At 38.8% G+C, this 10,395-nt stretch overlaps 1 protein-coding gene across 3 annotated transcripts in view; it reads right to left on the bottom strand.

The window, feature by feature from the left end:
* The window catches only part of LOC128651511 (uncharacterized), a 12,773-nt gene extending 11,725 nt beyond the window's left edge, over positions 1–1,048 (bottom strand). For all 3 annotated transcript variants that reach the window (XM_053704544.1, XM_053704545.1, XM_053704546.1), the window contains exon 1: positions 863–1,048. The gene's annotated coding sequence lies outside the window, so the exon portion shown is untranslated. The remainder of the gene's footprint in view (positions 1–862) is intronic.
* Between the last annotated feature and the right edge of the window lie 9,347 nt (positions 1,049–10,395).

The raw sequence follows: 10,395 nt of genomic DNA, 5'->3' as shown, positions 1-10,395 counted from the left end.
AGCATACACATATACACACACATATATACATACACATATACACACACATATATACATACACACACACACACAAACATACATACACATATACACACACATATATACATACACATATACACACACATATACAGACACACACATATATACATACACACACACAAACATACATACATATACAGACACACACATATACAGACACACACATATATACATACACACACAAACATACATACACATATACACACACATATATACATACACATATAAACACACATATACAGACACACACATATATACATACACACACACAAACATACATACATATACACACACATATATACATACACATATACACACACATATATACATACACACACACAAACATACATACACATATACACACACATATACAGACACACACATATATACATACACACACACAAACATACATACATATACACACACACACATATACAGACACACACATATATACATACACACACACAAACATACATACACATATACACACACATATATACATACACATATACACACACATATACAGACACACATATATACATACACACACACAAACATACATACATATACAAAGATAAACATGCACAGAAACTGGGGAATAAATACACTTTACAGATACCTCCTGCCCCAGTACTGAAAATACATTGAGAGCAGTGTATACATTTTTCATTCTCTTGCAGCATTCCCCAATGAAGACCTATTATGGGGTAGTTGTGCTGTCATAAAATAGTGTAAGGTGGCAAGGAACACAATGCTGCTCATCTGTGGTGTGCTGGGTTTCCATCCTGCAGCTAAAGACCCTGTGTGTATGTGCTCATCTTACCTTCATAGACTTCTCTCCTACTGCTGGAGGATCACACAGCACCGCACAAGGGGGAAGTGTAGGGAGGAGGGAAGTTTCTAAGGCAACACTTCCTGTGTAAACAAGCAGCAGTGCCGATCACAGCTCAGGCACAGCTGCTATGAGGAGAAAGAAAATGACTACAATATAAGATCACAATGATTCCTCCCCAGCACAAATGCCAGTATCGTTCACTGCACAGTGCCTGGATCTGACTGGCTGCTGCTCAGTGCTCTTACTCACTAAAGCTTTGGGGGCAACTGCCAAGCCGAACTCCAGCACTGCAGTGTTCCACATCACATGTCATACACAGCCGCAGCCCATACTCTACTGTGCTTTAGCTCCTGCTTGACCCACACATGTGTTACACATACAGTGTGTCTGTGACTGCAGTACAGTAGTCCAGCCTAGTCAGTGTGTGTGCGGGGCTAAGGCTACCGGCATCCCCACAGCCCTACCAATCACATAAATATAACATTTTGGGGCTAGCTAAAATCACTCAGTGTGTAATAGTGGGTGGGGGCTAAGGCAGCCGCAGCCCACAGGGCAAATGCCCGGTATGCCCTAGGGTCAGTCCGGGCATGACCTGAGGTGCATAGAGAGCGTGAGCTGCATAAGATGTGCAATAAACTGAGCGGGACTCCGAAAAAACAGAGGGGTAAAAGATAAGAGTATATTTATGAGACAGCAGCTGTCTCCCTGAGCAGTGTGTTGGGCGGTCCCTCTTTCACTCGCACTACAACAAGTATGATTAAAAAATAGAGTAAATACATTTTGGTTTTAAAAATGATAATTAATTATTAGCTTACAGATGAGGCAAGTTCAAAAGATATTATTTAGGGAAAAACACTTTATCAGCAGTAGTTTTAGTTATGCTGTGCGCCGAGTGTGCTGTCTAGTGTCTACAACTCTACATACGTGCGCGCTCACAGCAAAGCAGAGACTTCCGGGTTTGTCTACATAACTTTCTGCCATGTCTGCACGGAGCGGACAGAAAGTGAAGTAAATTTAAAAAATGAAAAAAAAAAGTAAACATATAATAAAAATAAATAGCGAATTGCATTTAAAAAAACAAAAGAAACATTATGAATTAAAAAACAAAACAACATAAATACAAGTGTTTAAAGTCCCTTTAACTTATCAGTGTGCTACACCTTGTTATTTTCTGAATTATTGTTGATATTAATGTGATTGGGTGTTTTCAGTATATCATTTATAGTATATTTAGAAAACCCTTTATCCAAACTGCTTGGTACTGGAAAAGGTTTGGATTTTGGAATATCTACATATTTAAAATGGGACATTTTAGATAAGGAGTGAAACCAAGTGTATACAACAATATCTTATGCCCTTTAGGCAATATGTACATGTCATAATACAGTTTATACATGTAAGCTAAAAGTAGTTTTATATCATATTTAATACTTTTGTATACATAGTAACCCTCAGAAAATAGTTCAGTACTATAATCAGAAAGGTAATATTTGTTGTTTTAAATACATATAGACTATTTGCATTTTAGAACACAAAAAAAAACAAATCAAAGATTTGTGACTTATAGGCAGGGAAAAATAGTAATTTTTGATAATTTTTTTTTTTTTAAAACATATTCATTAAAAAAATCAATTTCAGAATAAGTTTAGAATTTGGAATTCCGGATTTGGGGATATGTACTTTTACTTGATACAAGGTATTGCCAATAAAGATAATTATATCACTGTCGTATAATATTGTGGAGAATTGTTTATATCATTGTATTATGACATTGTAGAATATCGTTATTTGCACATGTTTATTTTTGTTTAGTCAGTATGTGGGACTGTGATACTACTTGGGAGAAGTGTGCATGAATATGCATCAAGCAATCTGCTATGATCAGGCCATGTAGAAGAGCGTAGCCCAAAACGCCAGTGAGTGAATGTAGGGTCTTCATGGAACGCTATCCTACAACTGGTAGATATCACATCGTATGGCACACGCACAAGTGGAATTGATACACAGAAAAAGGGATGATATTATTCCGATAACCGCTGATTACTGTGAAAATCTTTTGCATTATTACAGTCGCTGGCAGAGTATTAAGTGCCAATTATCAGAGAGATATGGCATAACTTTCTTTTTGTTAAGATTACCCCATGTACATATCAGTCCATATTTAAAGTGCATCCACACTTAAGAAATACCGTAACCTGTGGTGAATACCTGTCAAATATCTTTCACTGAACTGGAATACAGATGGCTTTGTTTATTTTGAAATAAAGGCCGTGACACACTGCACGTGAAGCAACTCGCAGCGAGGGGAAGAAGTGACGCACGGACATTCGCGTGCAGTGTGTCTTGCCTCTTGACACCGTCGGCGACAGCTGGCGTGGATTTGCATAGCCAAGCGCTGAAAGATGCGGGCAGCCAATCAGATTCCCCCAGACTGGGGCTGGTGCCTGAGAGTAGCTGGGAAGGAGGGAGGCCACATAACCGGCGATTTTAGTGTAGTAGTGTACAAGCAGCTGCGATGCCTGTACTGCACATAGCTGACACGCAGTAGGTACAAGCTAGCATGCTACCTGCCTGATTGTGTAAAATATCCACGTAAGGTTTAATGTACAATAAAAAAAATGGTTAATATGATTTTCTTTCATGTAATTAACAAGAGTCCATGAGCTAGTGACGTATGGGATATACATTCCTACCAGGAGGGGCAAAGTTTCCCAAACCTTAAAATGCCTATAAATACACCCCTCACCACACCCACAAATCAGTTTTTACAAACTTTGCCTCCAAGGGAGGTGGTGAAGTAAGTTTGTGCTAGATTCTACGTTGATATGCGCTCCGCAGCAAGTTGGAGCCCGGTTTTCCTCTCAGCGTGCAGTGAATGTCAGAGGGATGTGAGGAGAGTATTGCCTATTGAATGCAGTGATCTCCTTCTACGGGGTCTATTTCATAAGGTTCTCTGTTATCGGTCGTAGAGATTCATCTCTTACCTCCCTTTTCAGATCGACGATATACTCTTATATTTACCATTTCCTCTACTGATTCTCGTTTCAGTACTGGTTTGGCTTTCTACAAACATGTAGATGAGTGTCCTGGGGTAAGTAAGTCTTATTTTCTGTGACACTCTAAGCTATGGTTGGGCACTTTATTTATAAAGTTCTAAATATATGTATTCAAACATTTATTTGCCTTGACTCAGAATGTTCAACTTTCCTTATTTCCAGACAGTCAGTTTCATATTTGGGATTATGCTTTAATTATCATATTTTTTCTTACCTCAAAAATTTGACACTTTTTCCCTGTGGGCTGTTAGGCTCGCGGGGGCTGAAAATGCTTCATTTTATTGCGTCATTTTTGGCGCGGACTTTTTTGGCGCAAAAATTCATTTCCGTTTCCGGCGTCATACGTGTCGCCGGAAGTTGCGTCATTTTTGACGTTATTTTGCGCCAAAGATGTCGGCGTTCCGGATGTGGCGTCATTTTTGGCGCCAAAAGCATTTAGGCGCCAAATAATGTGGGCGTCTTATTTGGCGCCAAAAAATATGGGCGTCGCTTTTGTCTCCACATTATTTCAGTCTCATTTTTCATTTGCTTCTGGTTGCTAGAAGCTTGATGTTTGGCATTTTTTTCCCATTCCTGAAACTGTCTTATAAGGAATTTGATCTATTTTGCTTTATATGTTGTTTTTTCTCTTACATATTGCAAGATGTCTCACGTTGCATCTGAGCCAGAAGATACTACAGGAAAACCTCTGCCTGCTGGATCTACCAAAGCTAAGTGTATCTGCTGTAAACTTTTGGTAGCTATTCCTCCAGCTGTTGTTTGTATTAAATGTCATGACAAACTTGTTAATGCAGATAATATTTCCTTTAGTGATGTACCATTGCCTGTTGCAGTTCCCTCAACATCTAAGGTGCAGAATGTTCCTGATAACATAAGAGATTTTGTATCTGAATCCATAAAGAAGGCTTTGTCTGTTATTTCTCCTTCTAGTAAACGTAAAAAGTCTTTTAAATCTTCTCTCTCTACAGATGAATTTTTAAATGAACACCATCATTCTGATTCTTTGGACTCTTCTGGTTCAGAGGATTCTGTCTCAGAGATTGATGCTGATAAATCTTCATATTTATTTAAGATGGAATTTATTCGCTCTTTACTTAAAGAAGTACTAATTGCTTTAGAAATAGAGGATTCTAGTCCTCTTGATACTAATTCTATACGTTTGGATAAGGTTTTTAAAGCTCCTGCGGTTATTCCAGAAGTCTTTCCTGTTCCTAATGCTATTTCTGCAGTAATTGCTAAGGAATGGGATAGATTGGGTAATTCATTTACTCCTTCTAAACGTTTTAAGCAATTATATCCTGTTCCGCCTGACAGGTTAGAATTTTGGGACAAAATCCCTAAAGTTGATGGGGCTATTTCTACCCTTGCTAAACGTACTACCATTCCTACATCAGATGGTACCTCGTTTAAGGATCCTTTAGATAGAAAAATTGAATCTTTTCTAAGAAAAGCTTATCTATGTTCAGGTAATCTTCTTAGACCTGCTATATCATTGGCTGATGTTGCTGCAGCTTCAACTTTTTGGTTGGAAACTCTAGCGCAACAAGTAACAAATCGTGATTCTCATGATATTATTATTCTTCTCCAGCATGCTAATAATTTCATCTGTGATGCCATTTTTGATATTATTAGAGTTGATGTTAGATTTATGTCTCTGGCTATCTTAGCCAGAAGAGCTTTATGGCTTAAGACTTGGAATGCTGATATGGCTTCTAAATCAACTCTACTTTCCATTTCTTTCCAGGGAAACAAATTATTTGGTTCTCAGTTGGATTCTATTATTTCAACTGTTACTGGTGGGAAAGGAACTTTTTTACCACAGGATAAAAAGTCTAAAGGTAAAAACAGGGCTAACAATCGTTTTCGTTCCTTTCGTTTCAACAAAGAACAAAAGCCTGATCCTTCGTCCTCAGGAGCAGTTTCAGTTTGGAAACCATCTCCAGTCTGGAATAAATCCAAGCCTGCTAGAAAGGCAAAGCCTGCTTCTAAGTTCACATGAAGGTACGGCCCTCATTCCAGTTCAGCTGGTAGGGGGCAGGTTACGTTTTTTCAAAGAAATTTGGATCAATTCTGTTCACAATCTTTGGATTCAGAACATTGTTTCAGAAGGGTACAGAATTGGTTTCAAGATGAGACCTCCTGCAAAGAGATTTTTTCTTTCCCATGTCCCAGTAAATCCAGTGAAAGCTCAAGCATTTCTGAATTGTGTTTCAGATCTAGAGTTGGCTGGAGTAATTATGCCAGTTCCAGTTCCGGAACAGGGGATGGGGTTTTATTCAAATCTCTTCATTGTACCAAAGAAGGAGAATTCCTTCAGACCAATTCTGGATCTAAAATTATTGAATCGTTATGTAAGGATACCAACGTTCAAGATGGTAACTGTCAGGACTATATTGCCTTTTGTTCAGCAAGGGAATTATATGTCCACAATAGATTTACAGGATGCATATCTGCATATTCCGATTCATCCAGATCATTATCAGTTCCTGAGATTCTCTTTTCTAGACAAGCATTACCAATTTGTGGCTCTACCGTTTGGCCTTGCTACAGCTCCAAGAATTTTCACAAAGATTCTCGGTGCCCTTCTGTCTGTAATCAGAGAACAGGGTATTGTGGTATTTCCTTATTTGGACGATATCTTGGTACTTGCTCCGTCTTTACATTTAGCAGAGTCTCATACGAATCGACTTGTGTTGTTTCTTCAAGATCATGGTTGGAGGATCAATTTACCAAAAAGTTCTTTGATTCCTCAAACAAGGGTAACCTTTCTGGGTTTCCAGATAGATTCAGTGTCCATGACTTTGTCTTTAACAGACAAGAGACGTCTAAAATTGATTACAGCCTGTCGAAACCTTCAGTCTCAATCATTCCCTTCGGTAGCCTTATGCATGGAAATTCTAGGTCTTATGACTGCTGCATCGGACGCGATCCCCTTTGCTCGTTTTCACATGCGACCTCTTCAGCTCTGTATGCTGAACCAATGGTGCAGGGATTACACGAAGATATATCAATTAATATCTTTAAAACCGATTGTTCGGCACTCTCTAACGTGGTGGACAGATCACCATCGTTTAATTCAGGGGGCTTCTTTTGTTCTTCCGACCTGGACTGTAATTTCAACAGATGCAAGTCTCACAGGTTGGGGAGCTGTGTGGGGATCTCTGACGGCACAAGGAGTTTGGGAATCTCAGGAGGTGAGATTACCGATCAATATTTTGGAACTCCGTGCAGTTTTCAGAGCTCTTCAGTTTTGGCCTCTTCTGAAGAGAGAATCGTTCATTTGTTTTCAGACAGACAATGTCACAACTGTGGCATACATCAATCATCAAGGAGGGACTCACAGTCCTCTGGCTATGAAAGAAGTATCTCGAATTTTGGTTTGGGCGGAATCCAGCTCCTGTCTAATCTCTGCGGTTCATATCCCAGGTGTAGACAATTGGGAAGCGGATTATCTCAGTCGCCAAACGTTGCATCCGGGCGAATGGTCTCTTCACCCAGAGGTATTTCTTCAGATTGTTCAAATGTGGGGGCTCCCAGAGATAGATCTGATGGCCTCTCATCTAAACAAGAAACTTCCCAGGTATCTGTCCAGATCCCGGGATCCTCAGGCGGAGGCAGTGGATGCATTATCACTTCCTTGGAAGTATCATCCTGCCTATATCTTTCCGCCTCTAGTTCTTCTTCCAAGAGTAATCTCCAAGATTCTGAGGGAATGCTCGTTTGTTCTGCTAATAGCTCCGGCATGGCCTCACAGGTTTTGGTATGCGGATCTTGTCCGGATGGCATCTTGCCAACCATGGACTCTTCCGTTAAGACCAGACCTTCTGTCTCAAGGTCCTTTTTTCCATCCGGATCTGAAATCCTTAAATTTAAAGGTATGGAGATTGAACGCTTGATTCTTGGTCATAGAGGTTTCTCTGACTCCGTGATTAATACTATGTTACAGGCTCGTAAATCTGTATCTCGAGAGATATATTATAGAGTCTGGAAGACTTATATTTCTTGGTGTCTTTCTCATCATTTTTCTTGGCATTCTTTTAGAATACCGAGAATTTTACAGTTTCTTCAGGATGGTTTAGATAAGGGTTTGTCCGCGAGTTCTTTGAAAGGACAAATCTCCGCTCTTTCTGTTCTTTTTCACAGAAAGATTGCTATTCTTCCTGATATTCATTGTTTTGTACAAGCTTTGGTTCGTATAAAACCTGTCATTAAGTCAATTTCTCCTCCATGGAGTTTGAATTTGGTTTTGGGAGCTCTTCAAGCTCCTCCGTTTGAACCTATGCATTCATTGGACATTAAATTACTTTCTTGGAAAGTTTTGTTCCTTTTGGCCATCTCTTCTGCTAGAAGAGTTTCTGAATTATCTGCTCTTTCGTGTGAGTCTCCTTTTCTGATTTTTCATCAGGATAAGGCGGTGTTGCGAACTTCTTTTGAATTTTTACCTAAAGTTGTGAATTCCAACAACATTAGTAGAGAAATTGTGGTTCCTTCATTATGTCCTAATCCTAAGAATTCTAAGGAGAAATCATTGCATTCTTTGGATGTTGTTAGAGCTTTGAAATATTATGTTGAAGCTACGAAATCTTTCCGTAAGACTTCTAGTCTATTTGTTATCTTTTCCGGTTCTAGGAAAGGCCAGAAAGCTTCTGCCATTTCTTTGGCATCTTGGTTGAAATCTTTAATTCATCTTGCCTATGTTGAGTCGGGTAAAATTCCGCCTCAAAGAATTACAGCTCATTCTACTAGGTCAGTTTCTACTTCCTGGGCGTTTAGGAATGAAGCTTCGGTTGACCAGATCTGCAAAGCAGCAACTTGGTCCTCTTTGCATACTTTTTCTAAATTCTACCATTTTGATGTATTTTCTTCTTCTGAAGCAGTTTTTGGTAGAAAAGTTCTTCAGGCAGCGGTTTCAGTTTGAATCTTCTGCTTATGTTTTTTGTTAAACTTTATTTTGGGTGTGGATTATTTTCAGCAGGAATTGGCTGTCTTTATTTTATCCCTCCCTCTCTAGTGACTCTTGTGTGGAAAGATCCACATCTTGGGTAGTCATTATCCCATACGTCACTAGCTCATGGACTCTTGTTAATTACATGAAAGAAAACATAATTTATGTAAGAACTTACCTGATAAATTCATTTCTTTCATATTAACAAGAGTCCATGAGGCCCACCCTTTTTTGTGGTGGTTATGATTTTTTTGTATAAAGCACAATTATTCCAATTCCTTATTTTATATGCTTCGCACTTTTTTTCTTATCACCCCACTTCTTGGCTATTCGTTAAACTGATTTGTGGGTGTGGTGAGGGGTGTATTTATAGGCATTTTAAGGTTTGGGAAACTTTGCCCCTCCTGGTAGGAATGTATATCCCATACGTCACTAGCTCATGGACTCTTGTTAATATGAAAGAAATGAATTTATCAGGTAAGTTCTTACATAAATTATGTTTTTTTTTCCCCACAGAAAAGTGTACTCTTTTTTTTTTATTAGCTAGCTTTTTTTTTTGTACTGAACAAATAAAATAAAGCAAGCTGATAAACAAATTAATACATCTTTGTTTGGTTTAAAAAAATCATATTACTGCTTGATTATTGCATAATATACACCGTACATGGATATTGTACAAAATCAGGCAGTAGTTGTGGGTCGAGTTGTAGTGGATTTTTGCCTGCACATCAAAAACAATGTTCTAAAGTTATTTTTTGTTTTATGTTGTAAATAGTGATGTCCCGAACTGTTCGCCCGCGAGCGGTTCACAACGAACATAGCTTGTTCGCGTTCGTGGACGAACACATGGCGATGTTCGATCCGCCCCTAAGTGTCATCATTGAGGAAACTTTGACCCTTTATGTCACAGCCGTCTGACACATTAGAGCCAATCAACATCAGACACTCCCTCACAGACCCTCCCAGCTACTCGGAATCCGCCATTTTAGACTCATAACGACCTTGCTTTCTTAATGAGAGGACGTGTTGTGTTTTTGCTCCTGACATTAATAGGAAAAACATAGCTAGGCTAGTGTATTTACAGTCCAGAAGGACTCCACTCATCTCTGCTGCAAGCACAGCACCCCAAAAAGCCCTTTTTAGGGCTATATTTCGTGCCGTTTTTTTTTTCTCGTTTTTTTTTTATTAGCATTTGCCTGGCTTTCAGGCTGTGTGTTTAAGGCTCACAGCATATGCTGTGACTACTGCCACCACTGATATCTCCCTAACAACATTAGTTTAAATTTAACTAACCAAAAAATTTAATTATTTTTCTAGTGTAATTTTTTTTCATTTTCTATCAGGCCTGTGTCACACAGCATATACTCTGGTTCTTTGCTCTTTGCCAGCCACCAGTGTTAATATCCGTTTATAACATTATTTTAAATTTAAAAAATATATATATATATTTTGCTAGTGTAATCTAATTACATTTACTATCTGTCAGGCTCACTCAGCATTAATATACCTCATTTTTTTTC

Source organism: Bombina bombina, chromosome 3 (assembly GCF_027579735.1).
Source record: "Bombina bombina isolate aBomBom1 chromosome 3, aBomBom1.pri, whole genome shotgun sequence".
Classification (NCBI taxonomy): Eukaryota; Metazoa; Chordata; class Amphibia; order Anura; family Bombinatoridae; genus Bombina; species Bombina bombina.
This window is presented reverse-complemented; position numbering and strand designations above follow the sequence as displayed.